General features: G+C 35.4%; 1 protein-coding gene across 1 annotated transcript in view; it reads right to left on the bottom strand.

The window, feature by feature from the left end:
* The window catches only part of LOC125654139 (transcriptional regulator ATRX homolog), a 90,300-nt gene extending 81,084 nt beyond the window's left edge, over positions 1–9,216 (bottom strand). Inside the window, exon 1 of the mRNA XM_056143775.1 lies at positions 9,149–9,216. The gene's annotated coding sequence lies outside the window, so the exon portion shown is untranslated. The remainder of the gene's footprint in view (positions 1–9,148) is intronic.
* Between the last annotated feature and the right edge of the window lie 5,972 nt (positions 9,217–15,188).

The raw sequence follows: 15,188 nt of genomic DNA, 5'->3' as shown, positions 1-15,188 counted from the left end.
CCCCTCACACAGATACACACACACACACACACACACATATATATATATATATCTAGTGCACACCGAACTGTAAGTATTCACAGTTAGTGAATGCACGCATTCTATGTCATTCAATAACGAGTTTTTGGATCAATGAGAGACCACAAGTAGGACTCTTAAAACTTATAAAAGGTATACATATCTTTAAAAGCAAGATAGCTCAGTTGGACCTGGAGATGCATATGCCGCTTGAGTTGAAATCTTTCGAATATATTGATATTCGGAATCAAGTTGCTATTCAAACATATTTGGTGTAGTATACTGTATAATCATATCAATGTCTTTCAAAAATGTGTATATATAATAGGTAATTGTATCTGGTTATTATAAAAGCAAATGTATGAACATTAACTACACATGTATATCAATGCAATCATTGTGATTACATAAGAGTCAACTGCAAGAGCACATACACAAATGGCTCATAGAAGCCGCGGTGGCAGAGAGATTAGGGCGTTCGGCCCGCATGCGGAAGAACGGGGTTCGAATCTTGGCCGCGACAGATCTAAGTCGTTAAAACAGACAAACCTAAGTCGTTAAAACAGATAATGACAGTTAAATCGCCAAACGCTCAGCATTAGGTGTGAATGTCACGGATCCTCTGAGGTGACCTTAAAAACGGATGACCCGTGTCACAGTAGGTGTGGCACGCTAAAGAATCCTCACTGCTCACGTCTCCATATGAGTGAAAAATTCTCGAGCGAGACGTTAAGCAAGATACAATCAATCAATCAAAGAGGTAATTTGGGAATGCTTGAATATTTTAAGTTATAAAAAGGTCAGTAGTTTATCTCTGCTGGCTGAATGTTTCTTCTCAATGCACCGGGTGCAATTCATGATGTTTATGTTCCTGCTCATTCTCTCTCCTCCATACCGTGCAGTGTATTAAAGGGATCGGGGTGTAATTTGGAGAGTTGAGGATACTTTTGTTTAAACAAATATGAATTGTATTCCAATTTTTGTCGGTGGATTTTTATGTAGGAGAACTCTTATATCAAGCATCAAATATCATGACGTATGATGAATTTATATTCTGATTTTAAGTGCCCAAAGGTCAATAATTACAACTACAACAAAGTACAAGCTAAAATTTAAATTACGTACTTCTCTATTATATTTATTAATTCACAAAGGGTATCACAATGACTCTTTGAATTTCAGCAATCTTTTTTGACGGATCGTTTACAATATCTTCTAATAACCGTTTTTTTTCTTAAAAACACGAGTAGTTTGTTAAAATGGATGGGGTTAGGGATTTTTACTAGTTTCACATTGAACCCCATTATAGTGTATAATTTGTTTTCTTATATTTAACTTACTAATAGACTAGACATGAGAAAATCCGTAGACCCCCCGGAACTAGTGTTTCATCAATGTCAGCTTGAATATGTTACTATTCACAAACACCTTGGTCTCACCTTTTCTAATGATTCAAGCTGGTCTGTATATATTGAAAACATTGTTAATAAAGCGTATACAAAACTTGGTTCCCTAAAAAAGTTAAAATTTACTGTAAGAAAAAACACCTTATCAACAATGTATACAACTTTTATTAGACCTGTAATAGAATATTCTTCTGTAGTCTGGGATGGATGTGCAGGTTTTGATTCCCACCAGTTGAAAAAAGTGGGGGGGGGGGGAGTGAGAACCCCTTTCTGATAGAAGACAAATAGCTGAATTAACAAATATGTTTATATAAATTATATAAAAAAGTAATTTATTCCCGACACAGTTAGGAAACGGAACTTGCTGAGTACAGATAAAAAGGATATAACTTCAATTGATAAATTGAAAAAACACATTAAAATAACATCCTCAAAACCACCTTTATACTATTCATTATGGCCAGCAATATGTTAATATTATTAATACCAAATTAAGACATTCTTGCATTCTTGCATTTTTGATAATGATCTTTATCGTAAAAACACCATTGCCTCTCCAAATTGTATATGTGGTCATATTGAAGATGCCCATCATTTTTTCTTTGCATTCAAAAGATACACTCAAGCGAGAACTCAAGCAAGAAATTGTTTTTTCAATGAACTGCTTCAGCTAAATGATATTGTTATTGTCAATACCCACCTTTTATTATGGGGAAATTAATATTCTTCAAATGATGTAAATTTTTATATTTTTAGAGCAGTTCAGAAGTTTATTAAGAACTCTAACAGATTTTATTCGGACCTATATATCATAATTTTAAAATATGTTTTGCATTTTATGCCTGATTATGTACTTTCATGAACCTAAACATATATTGTATATTATTACAGTTGTACATTATAACTAATAGTATATTTTCTGTGGTACGACAATCTTTATTTGTACATGTATAGCATAATATATTTTGGATATAGGAGAGGTCGTATAATGCCTCGTTCACACGAAGAATTTAATTCACATTAAACGTAAGTTAATGCGAATTAAATCTGAACCGCGTTCACACGGAGATTTTAATGCGCATTAGTTTACTTCGAATTAAAATTGACGTCGCGATTTAATGCGAATTAAATTTACTTCGCATTAGCTCCGTGTGAACGCTAAACGAAGCTAATTGGAATTAAATGTAGACGCATGCGTAATGGCCAATTTGGGTCACATGCATCATACCCATGGTCAGCTATATATATTAATGTTAGTTTTGTACGAAAAACTAAGCAAAATGATAATGATCACTAAAAACATGTACAAACAGCATGTCATTAGATAACGTCAGACGTAAATCTGTGCTTTCCATTGGCATACTGAGTAATACATGTGGAAGGAATTGTTTTTAAATACGACAACAATGTTTTAAAATAGTGATAATATGATTTTCTTTTGTACATTTTTTAAAAAATATGCCGCTCATTGTTAATTTTTATACCATATGACGTCACAGTAGACTTATAATACGTATTGGTAATTAAAAATTACGTCATAACAGTAGTCAGCGGAATGGTGAAAAAGACGTTCCGAAGTTTTAAAATTGGGCCCATGAAGAAACAATAGATTGTCTAGATTGAATGCTGGTTGTCGGTGGAAATAACAAGTAATTTCTTGGGAACATATAAATAAACACGACAAAAAACTCCTTATGTGTAGATCAGAATTATGTATGTAGGTCTAAATTGTAAACATGTAGTATATTACATGTAGGCCTATATAGCGTTTTGAACAAAGAATTCTGTATAGATCTACACAATATTCATTAAAATATCTATAAAAATAATTTTCAATAACATAGTCTATTCTTTAATTTATTTCACTCACCCTTTAATAGAGATGCATACGAATTTAATGCGCATTAGTTTACTTCGCATTAAATATTACCGCCGTGTGAACGCTATTTAATTCGAATTAATTTAATGCGCATTATTTTACTTCGCATCAAATTTGATGCGAAGTAAAATTTAATGCGCATCCGTGTGAACGAGGCATAAGTTGCTAGAACTTGTAACCAATCCTTTTGTATATTCATACAACAAAATATGTTCAAATCAAATCAATAGACTAGCCACTTCATGAAATAAAATACGAAATGATGGGTATTCTCTTGCAGTTAAAGCAAAAGTATGACTGTGTACATAGTGTGCACTATTTTAGGGTAATTAGCCATTGCAGCTTTGTTAAAGTATTGTTGATCAATGTTAATAATGATTTCTGCACTTGAAATTGATATGTAATGTCGATGTGTGAAATGACCGTGCGCCCGACCACTAGGCTAAGAAAGTTCATCAAAGTACTGCGAGTTTTCAGAGGGAATTCTAAAAAGTAACACAAAATAAATCAAAATAGATAATTTTTCAACAATTAATCAATAGATTTTTAATTACCGAGTTACATACTTGAAGGCAATATTATTTCCTACCCTCAGTTTGGGGCTTTAAGGGTACCACCTGGGGCCTCCCAAGGATGGGACCACTTTTCCAGAACTCTAATAATTGACTAAAGGGTGTTGGAACAAAGCAAATCAGATAAACGACTAGAGAACAATGTCAAACACACACAACCCATAAAAGGATCATATGGGCCTTTGAGAGCAATTGAGCTCACATGAAAGTTCATGATTTTACAACGTTAAGGGTCATAATGAAGGTTAATAACAACCTAATCTTTGAAGAGTCTGCTAAAAGAGTATGCTGGCAAGAAAAGAGACCCCTATGATAACATTTTCCGCCCTAAGTGTGGGGCTGTTGGGGTCGAACCATGTGCCTTCTGAGTCTTGGTTTATTTTCAGACCTCTTTAATCATTGACTGACGTGTACGTTATCGGTGCCCATCTCCAGGCCATGGACGTATATTTAAGGGTGATTGCAAAGTTGTTTCCCTGCAGTGTGCTGGTGTGCTGCTATTTTGTCAAGGTTTTTCAACTCAGCTAAAGTTTTTGCAATTTGAATTAAATTGAGGTTTAGTATTTTTTTTAGGTAGATATAATCCCTTATTTGGACGATTTTAAGTCACAATTTAGTAGCTTTGTATTTTTTTGTGTATAAATGTGATGGATTTGTCTATGGATTAGGTTATAATTGTACAACTTTTGAAGAGTGCATTAAGCATTTTCATGAATAAGATACAATTCCAGCCCCAAAATGATATTTATATATATTTGTGAAGTATTGTTGTATCATCACTTTATTAGAACTTAGACAATACAATATTTTCAATATCCCGGCGGGTTTTCCGCGGTCCTGCTTCGTCATTAATTCCGTGTTACATTAACCCAAACCTGTCTTATATATTACATCTTTGAAATAATTTCCCTCTCCTAGTTCCATTGCTTAGTATTTGTTTACATAGTTGAACATACATGTACAACTGTAACCTTCGTGACAATATAAAGCCCGGTCAGTCGAAAAATTGAAAAATACTCACTAAATTCTTTCTACCGAGAACTAGTACACCCGAGCACGGTACAAAACATCTTAATGTGTTATTATTTACAGGCCGTTAACGTGATACTTGTTTTTATTTTGTCGATTAAATCTGATCTGTTTATGAAATGGCTAATAGATGTTTTCAAACCCGAGGGCGCATTGACGTCACACATAATGGCACGTAAAATAGCGAAAGTAAATATGCATATCGCAAGATTTGATTTTCATCGCATTTAAACTCAAAAACTGCGCAAAATATTTCATTTAAAACACATTTAAAGTAGTTTAAGGCATGAAAAGAATTAATTTTGCTGGGAAAAAAATGAAAAAGTTTGGAAACATACGTTGTGTCCTTTAAGGTAGCAGCCAGAATAGAGTAATACAAATTGAAAGTGATTCAATAATAATTCAAATCTTTTTCAGCATGTTTATTAGTGCCCTACCGACGAAGTCGAAGGGGACATTAGGTTTACACTCCATCCGTCCGTCTGTCTGTCCATCTGTCGTTCTGTCCGTCAGTCCAGTTTTCCACAGTTTTTCTCTCTGTTCTTACAGATTTTTATTTTATATCAGTACGTTGTTTTGCAATAACAAATTACTGATCAAGTTCGAATTCCGTCTCAGTCCTTTGGTTTCTCACTTAGTTATGGCCCTTGGACTTAGAAAAATAGCATGAATTATCAGTTTTCCGGAGTTTTTGGTTGCACTTGCAAATATTTATTTGATATTCGGTACGTGGCTTTGCCATAACAAGTTACTGATCAAGTTCGAGTTCCGTCTCGGTATGTTGATTTTCCATTAAGTTCTGGCCCTTGGACTTAGAAAAATAGCATGAATTGTTAGTTCACATCCAAGTTTCCTATTTCTGTACATAAGAGTACTACGCTCATTAAAACTTCTAGCATAGTAATACAACAATATAGCTAAATTAGTCATCGTCACCTACATGTTACAGTTTATTGACTTTGTCAAAGATTAAACGTAATTATGAATATGTCCTTTTTCCTGGTCTAGTCCCTACTCGAATAGTAGTTGATTTCCAATCATTCCTATGAAAGGCGAACAGTAATCAATCTCATAACTCCTATAAGCAATACAAAATACATAGTTGTGTAAACACGGACCCCTGGATAGATTGATTGATTGTAATTTGTTTAACGTCTCGCTCGATACGGACCCCTGGACACACCAGAGGTGGAATCAGGTGCCTAGTAAGAGTACGCATCCCCTGTCGACCGGTCACACCCACCGTGAGCCCTATATCCTGATCAGGTAAAAGGAGTTATCCGTAGTCAAAATCAAGGTGCCAAAAACGGCCTAACAATCGTTATGAAACACGTCAGACAGTTGTATTGACGAACTAGATCGTTAAAATGACCATAGAATTTGCGAAATGCTGACTTCAATCGATACTTATGAAACCCTTCAACTTGCCTATCAGTAGCTTACCTCGATTGAAAAAATGATTATCTGCAGAATAAGCTCTTGCGTATCGAATCAGTTGAGTTATATAAACACCATATGCAGGTGATAATGGAATATTGCTACATAAAAATGGGAAGTTGACGATGGAGAAGCTGAAATCATCTCGTTTGTCATACAGTTGACTTGTCAGTTAACCGTTAACGTCTACCGTTAATAAAACATCAAGTATGAAACAGAAGATGATGACCCTGTGGTGTCTTTTATTTCGAGCTCACAGGGATATATCAAATCGACATATGATTGAAGGTTATCATTGTTAATAAACAAAACGTCGTCGATATATCTAAATGTCGAATTGAAGGTGAAACAAGAGGTTTTGAATAAATACTATATGAATATTGAAACGGGTCAGCTAATAAAGGAGCATAATTCGTGCCCATGGGAATTCTAACAGACTGTTGGTAGACATGATCACCAAAGACCACGAAGATATTGTCAATGAGGAACTCTAGCATATTTTTTATTTCAACTTCAGAGTACTTGTGCGTGACATCAGAATGGTGTTTAACAAAGTAAGTTTTTGGATTACTGATCACTAGATATGAATATTTCCCTTTTCCATTTTTGTTGACGAAGCAACTGTGTATGATGTCAAAAAGTCTAGTCTTTAATTTATTGTGAGAAATGATCGTGTATAATGTTGAAAAGTCATAGGTTTTGATGTTATTGATTTGTGAAAAGTTTTGCAATTTCAAGTTTATTAAAAGTTCTTTAGACTTTTTCAGAATCCACATTTGATTTACACCACTTCTGGTATATGTAGATGTACAGTACGTTTGCAGTTTCTCCTTCACATCTGTTAATATTTTCGTGAGTAGCAAAGATAGGGGCTTGGTAGAACATTTACTGGATCCAGCAATGTATCTTTGTTTGTAATGGTTTTTGTGTAGTTTAGGAATCCAGTATAGGTACGGTAACTCATATTTATTCGACCCATTGACTGGGATATTAAATGTGTTTAAAACTGAAGCATGGTTTTGAATAATTTCATCTTTTGAAAGGACAGTTTGAGTATGAGTACGATTACCAAAAATGGTATTAATGCTAAGTTCGTTTAAAATGCAATTGTAATAATCAATTATGAATTTTGTCGAAGATTATGCCAGACGATGGGTTAAATACGAAAAAGAAGAACTTGATACATTTTCAAAATGGGTTAAAAACATAAGAGGAATATCAAAATCCCGCATTAGACATATTAAGATAAAAGTACATACCATCTATCCTTCTGTGTTTAGCAAACCAGAAGTGATAAAAGACTTAGAAAGGTTACATGAGGAATATGTTTGGCAAACAGTGATCAATCTCATGAATCCCAATAGCAATAAAAAATAGATATTTGGGCAAATACGGTCCTCTGAACACACCAGGGGTGAGATCGGGTGCCTAGGAGGAGTAAGCATCCCCTGTCGACCGGGCACGCATGTGTAATTGATTTAATTATAATGCTATGATTATATCGTTCGTTATCTCCACCTTACATGATTGTGTGAAGATCTTTTCATCAATGTTTATTCGACTCAACATTCTTATTATTAAAACCACGGCAATAGGACAAAATAGTGACTCGGGACTCGGGACAATATTAAAGATTTTCGCAATAGCTTATATATTAAAGATATAGTTGCAGGAAACAATACACTAGTATATATAGGTCAAGCAGGTAAGTAAAATATCAAAATATATTAAGTGAGAATATTTCCTGGTTATGGTTATGTCTGTTCAATTATCAATGTTTACATCATCTATATGTCTCTGTTTATTATTTAGTTATTAAGTATTCTTAAATTGCGATATAACAATGCTAAGTGTTAAATATGATACATGTGGATTGGACTCCCCTTTTTGACAAAGACCATAGTCTTATTATCTGATATTGGAAAGGAAATATACATGTACCAGCTTAGTAGCTTCTCCCGACCATTACTGATTGGAACCTTCAAGTGCGATTTTTTTTAAAACAGGTAAAAGATTACGAGAAGGATTTCATTTCGTGACATATACCAAATAAATTGTTTTAAATGGTTTTAACTCTTAAATGACTGGAATGAACATTTAAGTTTATCCGAATTTCTTCGGACTCATTTAATTGAGTGGAGTATGTTTAAAAATATCACGAGGTTGGGGTCTGAAGATGAAATTATTATTTATTTAAACATATCTATTTTTTGATTGGGCAATAGGCAGAGCCTATGAAGGCCTTCTCCGAAATACAAAGGTCAAGTACAAAGGTTTGATATAAAGGTATAAAAAGGATTTTTTGAAGATTTAACAATATTGGAAAATTATGAAATTATTATATGCATGTTTAACAGAATGATAGAAGAAGCGGAATTCAAGATTGTTACCTAACAAGTTGATGCACTCGTGTTTTTTTAGGTTTCTTTTTTTAAAGAACAACGTACATGTATGCTTAGCATGTAGATGTAGCCTGGCGAAATCATGAAAATTAAAGAAGATAGCTTACACACCTTTAAATATAGAAATTGTTTGGGGGCATTAACATTCTCTCTTCAAACATACATCAGAAATAGTAATATTTCCAACTTTGGTGTGATCATAGAACAACGAACTTCAATTCATGGCAAATCGTATTGTGTCCCAAAACAATATTTGTTTCCTAACGAAATCAAATACATCAAGACGTGCATACCAACAATTATTTCTATATCATATTCTACAAGATGTACATAGATGAAAACATGGTAAAATGCAACCAAAATTATTATGTCTTTAAACTTTAGACAAAGTGAATTGTCCCCTACCTTCTCTGTCCTGATGATTGCTATTATGCCAGTTAAATTTGACAATATACGTATATGGCTTTCGCAGAATAGACAACTTGCTACAAAAGATTGGGTACATATATACCCACTATAATAGTCTGTCGTAACCTAAACCTCATTCTAAAGACACGAATCACTGATTTTACATAATTTAAAGGAAATTCACGTAAAAGTTTTTCGCCGATTAGATAACCTAACAATATATCTTTTGTTCCTTAGTTAATATGATCTTACCAAGCAGTCTTTGATTGAAACGTGATAAAACATACAGAACAGGACATTGATGTGAATGGGGAAAATATCATTTATTTTGAAAATGACGAAATTATATATAAGACTAAAGTAGTGCGGTCAGAATGACTCGACAAAACATAAAAGAACATATGTATCACATTGGCATGCTTATGCAATCTGACCCCTACAACACATAATGAAATATTGAAATGAAGCTACCTACAATCAAATGAAGTGATGTTCACAAATAAAGCAGGCATATCATACTAGCATATATGCATTGTAGAAAACGTGGATGAAAGATGGTATGTATATAAACATTTTCACTGAAAGCAAACAAAGAGGAATTACGAAATTGTCCTAACGGCAAGTGCTGATTGGTCAAGCATGGAATATGTTAAGATCAGGGCCATAAAACAAAACATTTCATCATCTAGGGTTGTATAATTGGAAATTTCCACCCAAGACTGCAATGACAAGTAAGCATCTATATGCAACTTCCTAAAATGGGAGGTCTTAAACAGAATTTGTTTTTCAATGCCCAACATCACAAAAATATAAAATACTAGACATCTCATTACGAACAACAAATAGGTTTTCCGTTCAATTTTGAAAAGATGTGATCAAAGATTCCTAGAATGCTTCCTATGAATAACTAATTGATCAATCAATGGTCGTTTTGCTGATATCAGTAGTTGCGAAACATTAAAACAAATTTGCATTAATATTGCTGAGGAAATTAATTCCAGCTTTTGAGACGAGGAGAAAATACGTTTGAGTCCCCTTGGTCCCTCATTCAAGGGATTGACTGCTAAAACTTGATATTATCCCCCAATAAATCCCTTATTACCTTTTCAATGATCATTTTGCTACCAACGTCGTCAGTTGCAGATCGTCACAACTAACAACTTTGCTTCAATAATAAATAACAAATCAGTTTTAGTCTTTGAAATATTAAGATAATACTTTTGACACTTTTCTGCCCTGACAATGTTTTGAAAAATTACGCTTTTTGTCCATCTACATTTTTAGCCCTAGCGAGCTCCAGTGTTTTTTGCATTGGAGAAATCGCATGTGTAACCGGTCGACAGGGGATGCTTATTCCTCCTAGGCACCTGGTCCAACCTCTGGTGTGTCCAGGGGTCCGTGTTTGTCCAACTATCTATTTTGTATTGCTTATTATAGGAGTTATGAGATTGATCACTGTTCGTTATCTTCACATTTCACCATATGTTACATCTATGAAATCTCCTTTACAATTGCTAAAAATTTTAGGTGATATTTAGTTGCTGAGAACATTGAAGAACAATGTGACCCTCTGAAAGTCAGAAAACACAAGTATCTTAATTAGCAAGTGACGTATTCAAAATGGAAAAACACTATCGAGATCAGGTGAATATATACCAACGCCTCAACAGTAGTATATGGACAAATAGTTCCTTTCTCATATTTCATTTTATAAATTATTGCGCAAATATTCTTTTTATTGCTGGTTGGTTCAATGAGGAAAAGTTGACGGTTGACAGGTCAACATTTGACACCGTTCATGGCATCACGTAAGGAGGGAAAGGTTGACAGGTCGTCAGTTGATACGGTTCTTGGTATCACGTAAGGAGGGTACAGTTGACAGTTCGACAGTTAACACTTTTTCACAGTATCACCTGGAGGGTACGGTTGACAGATCGACAGTTGACACGTTTCATTGTATCACTTAAGAAGGGTAAGGTTGACAGGTCGACAGTTGACACTGTTCATGGTATCACTTGAGGGGTAAGGTTGACAGGTCGACAGTTGACACTTTTCATGGTATGACTTGAGGAGGGTACGGTTGACAGGTCTACAGTTGACACTTTTCACGGTATCACTTAAGGAGGGTACGGTTGACAGGTCGACAGCTGATATTTTTCATGGTATCACTTAAGGAGGGAAAGGTTAAAAGGTCGACAGTTGACACATTTCATGGTATCACGTAAGGAGGGTACAGTTGACAGGTCGACAGTTAACACGTTTCATAGTATCACATAATGAGGGTAAAGTTGACAGGTCAACAGTTGACACGTTTCATGGTATCACGTAAGGAGGGTACAGCTGACAGGTCGACAGTTGACACTTTTCACAGTATGACTTAAGGAAGGAAAGATTGACATGTCGACAGTTGACAATTTTCATGGTATCACTTAAGGGGGTAAGGTTGACAGGTGGCAGTTGACCCTTTTCACGTTATCACTTGGACGGTTCCGTTGACAGGTCCACAGATGACATGTTTCATGGTATCACTTAAGGAAGGAAAGGTTGCCAGGTCGACATTTGACACTTTTCATGGTATCACTTGGAGGGTAAGGCAGATAGATCGACAGTTGAAATGTTTCATGGTATCACTTAAGGAAGGAAAGGTTGATAGGTTGACAGTTGACACTTTTCATAGGATCACTTGAGGGGGTAAGGTTGACAGGTGACAGTTGACACTATTCACGGTATCACTCGAGGAGGGAAAGGTTGAAAGGTCGACAGTTGACACTTTTCATGGTATCACTTGGAGGGTACGGTTGACAGGTCGACAGTTGACACCTTTCATGGTATCACTTGAGGAGGTAAGGTTGACAGGTGGCTGTTAACACTTTTCACGGTATCAGTCGAGGACGGAAAGGTTGACAGTTGACACTTCTCATGGTATCACTTGGAGGGTACGGTTGACAGGTCGACAGGTGACACTTTTTACGGTATCACTTGAAGGGTACGGTTGACAGGTCGACAGTTGACACTTTTCATGGTATGACTTAAGGAGGGAAAGGTTGAAAGGTCGACAATTGACACGTTTCACGGTATCACTTGGAGGGTACGGTTGACAGGTCGGCAATTGACACTTTTCATGGTATCACTTGGCGACCTGTCAACTGTCGACAAATACTTTAAATGTTGACCTGTCAACTGTCGATAAATGTTTGAACTGTCAACTGTCGACCTGTCAACCGTCGAAAAATGTTTGAACTGTCATCTGTCGACTTGTCAACTGTTGCCAAATGTTTGAACTGTCAACTATCGACCTGTCGACCATAATAATATGGGACGAATTACTACTTAAGGATATGCGAGATGATGGCCACGTGATAGTTTCGAATTTATTATAAATTTAGAACCGGATACAGCGTAGCTAAAGCTTCCCGAGAAAAATCACAATCAAAAAGTACGTCACGACGTTGTATCAAGGGGAAAATGTCATCAAATTTTGTCGTAATTTGTTGCCGTTGCCAAGTGTCATGAGTAAATATGTTGATTGAATTCTTGTCAAATTGTAATTTTCATTTCTATTTCATATTGATTACAAGTCTCTTTTTTCATAGACATTGTATATATATATATATATATATATATATATATATGTGTGTGTGTGTGTGTGTGTGTGTGTGTGTGTGTGTGTGTGTGTGTGTGTGTGTGTGTGTAGTATGCGCCACAGTGATTTTGATAGTATAGCCTATAAGTTATAAGTCACCGAAATCGCTCCTACATGTACATGCAATTTGCATTTAGGCATTTACAAAAAGAAAGTCAATCGTGCGTAAACAATGAATTGGTGCAATTGTAAGATGGTGTTCATTTGTTGATATTTACTATAGTAGTGTGAAACTAGAACTGGACACACATTTCTACGAATCTTACCTGGGAAACGTACGAACTATTCTGTTGTTCTGTTTATAATAGATCACTGTTTGCGAAAAATAACCACCATCACCACCACCCCACCCCCTATGACGAAGATCGATACTTTTGGTCAAATATTTACGTCCATGCTAGGAATGACAAATTATGTTCAATTTTCACGGGTACCTGTAAAGTGCGAAACGAAATCGAAACGAAACGAAACGAAATCTACCGAAACGAAACGAAATCTACCGAAACAAAACGAAACCCACCGAAACGAAACGAAACCTACCGAAACGAAGCGAAACAGATTGTATGATCGAACTCTTTTAATTATAATAATTAAAAATGGTATATTAGGCCCCTGTTAAAGTTTACACATATAAATAAAATTTGCCTCCCCTTTGATGTAGGCTTTCGGCTTGACTGATACAAAGTTTTAAGAGTTGGAAAGGGGGGGGGGGGTTAAGCACAAAGTACATAAATACCATGTGCAATTAGCTTCGGATCAATAAATTTCAGAACGGAAGGTTACAGTCTCACAGGTCAGAGGTCTGGGGAAACACACTAAACGAGGGATGGGGTCGTCGACGTTGAATCCGATTTTGGGCATAGATACATGTTTCAGTATTTTTTGCTCTAAAGACAAATATATGTATACATGTGGATATTGTGTAGTTGTATGTAGTATATCAAACGGTGGATTCTGAATATGTCCTCCCGTTCTCTTTGTGATTTCTGCTTAAAATCCCCTTGTTCATAAGCCTTTTCAGTTTACAAAATGCCGACCTCCTCCTAATATTATTGCATTAAAAAAAATCCGTTTTCCGTCTCATTTTCAATTCCCCATCTTAGCAACATTCCGGATGTATAGTTTTTCCATTATTGAAAGTACTCGCACCTCAGCAGTTAGAGATAAAATAAGAGGTTAAGAGCTCTTCCTGCTTTCAATTTTCTCAGACACCAGCTTCTTCAAACAATGTATCTATGCCCAAAGGCGGATCCAACGTCGGCGACCCCATTCCTCGTATAGTGTGTTTCCCCAGATCTCTGAGACTGTAACCCTCGGTTCTGAAATGTATGGATCCGAAACTAATTGTACATGGCATTTAATCAACTACGGATATGTACTTTGTGCTTACTCCCCCCTTTCCAACTTTTAAAACTTTGTAACAGTCAAGCCGAAAGCCTACATCAAAGGGGAGGCAAATTTTATTTAATTTGTGGTAACTTTCACAGGGGCCTAAGATACCATTTTAAATTATTATAATTAAAAGAGTTCGGTTATACAATCTGTTTCGTTTCGTTTCGGTAGGTTTCGTTTCGTTTCGGTGGGTTTCGTTTCGTTTCGGTAGATTTCGTTTCGTTTCGTTTCGATTTCGTTTCGCACTTTACAGGTACCCCAATTTTCCCAAGCATTTTTATGTAAATCTAAGTACGCTTTATCTCTCAAAACTATTTTATATTCCAAATTATTTTTACTAATTTTACGAAACACTGCTGCAGAAATGGTAGTAACTAATGTAAAAAAGTTGACACACTTTGGAATGTATGCGAGAAGCAGACGTGTGTAAAAGAAAAAAGTGCAAAGTCACAACGTGTGCGAAACAAATTTCTTGAAATATAGGATAGAGACGATCGAGTCAAGCGACACTAGCTACCATGGCCGAGGGAGTACTGTTGATCTTGTAAACGAAGTAGCAGCTTATATTGACGTTAACTAGATCCAAGCCCGTGGTTTGAAGGAAGATGAATTGTAGAGCTAGACGTTTTGTCCGAAGTTATATATAATATATACATGTATATTTAAAAATAAATAAATTAATTTGTATTCATTAACTCAATTTGTTCCATAATCATGAAAATTCTAAATATTTCAATAGGTTCAAAATGAATATAGTTTCTAACAATTAATGTATTCCAAAACTGGCACGAAGAATTAGGCTGCTCCTCCCCCTCCCGGTCATTGACAATGAGCTTTTTTTTTGCTTTGTAGTGCAAATAAATTGAGACTGTCCTCTCCCCCATTACTTTTAACAGTAGTTGTAGATGAAAAGAATATAAGCTTGAAAGTTATCAATAAATATATTTCATCAACCCTAACCCCAAGTAAACATATCAATGTTTAACTTCAAGAACGCCTACC

This window comes from Ostrea edulis, chromosome 7 (assembly GCF_947568905.1).
Source record: "Ostrea edulis chromosome 7, xbOstEdul1.1, whole genome shotgun sequence".
NCBI lineage: Eukaryota > Metazoa > Mollusca > Bivalvia > Ostreida > Ostreidae > Ostrea > Ostrea edulis.
Note: the sequence above shows the minus strand (reverse complement) of the source record. Positions and strands in the feature narration are given on the sequence as shown.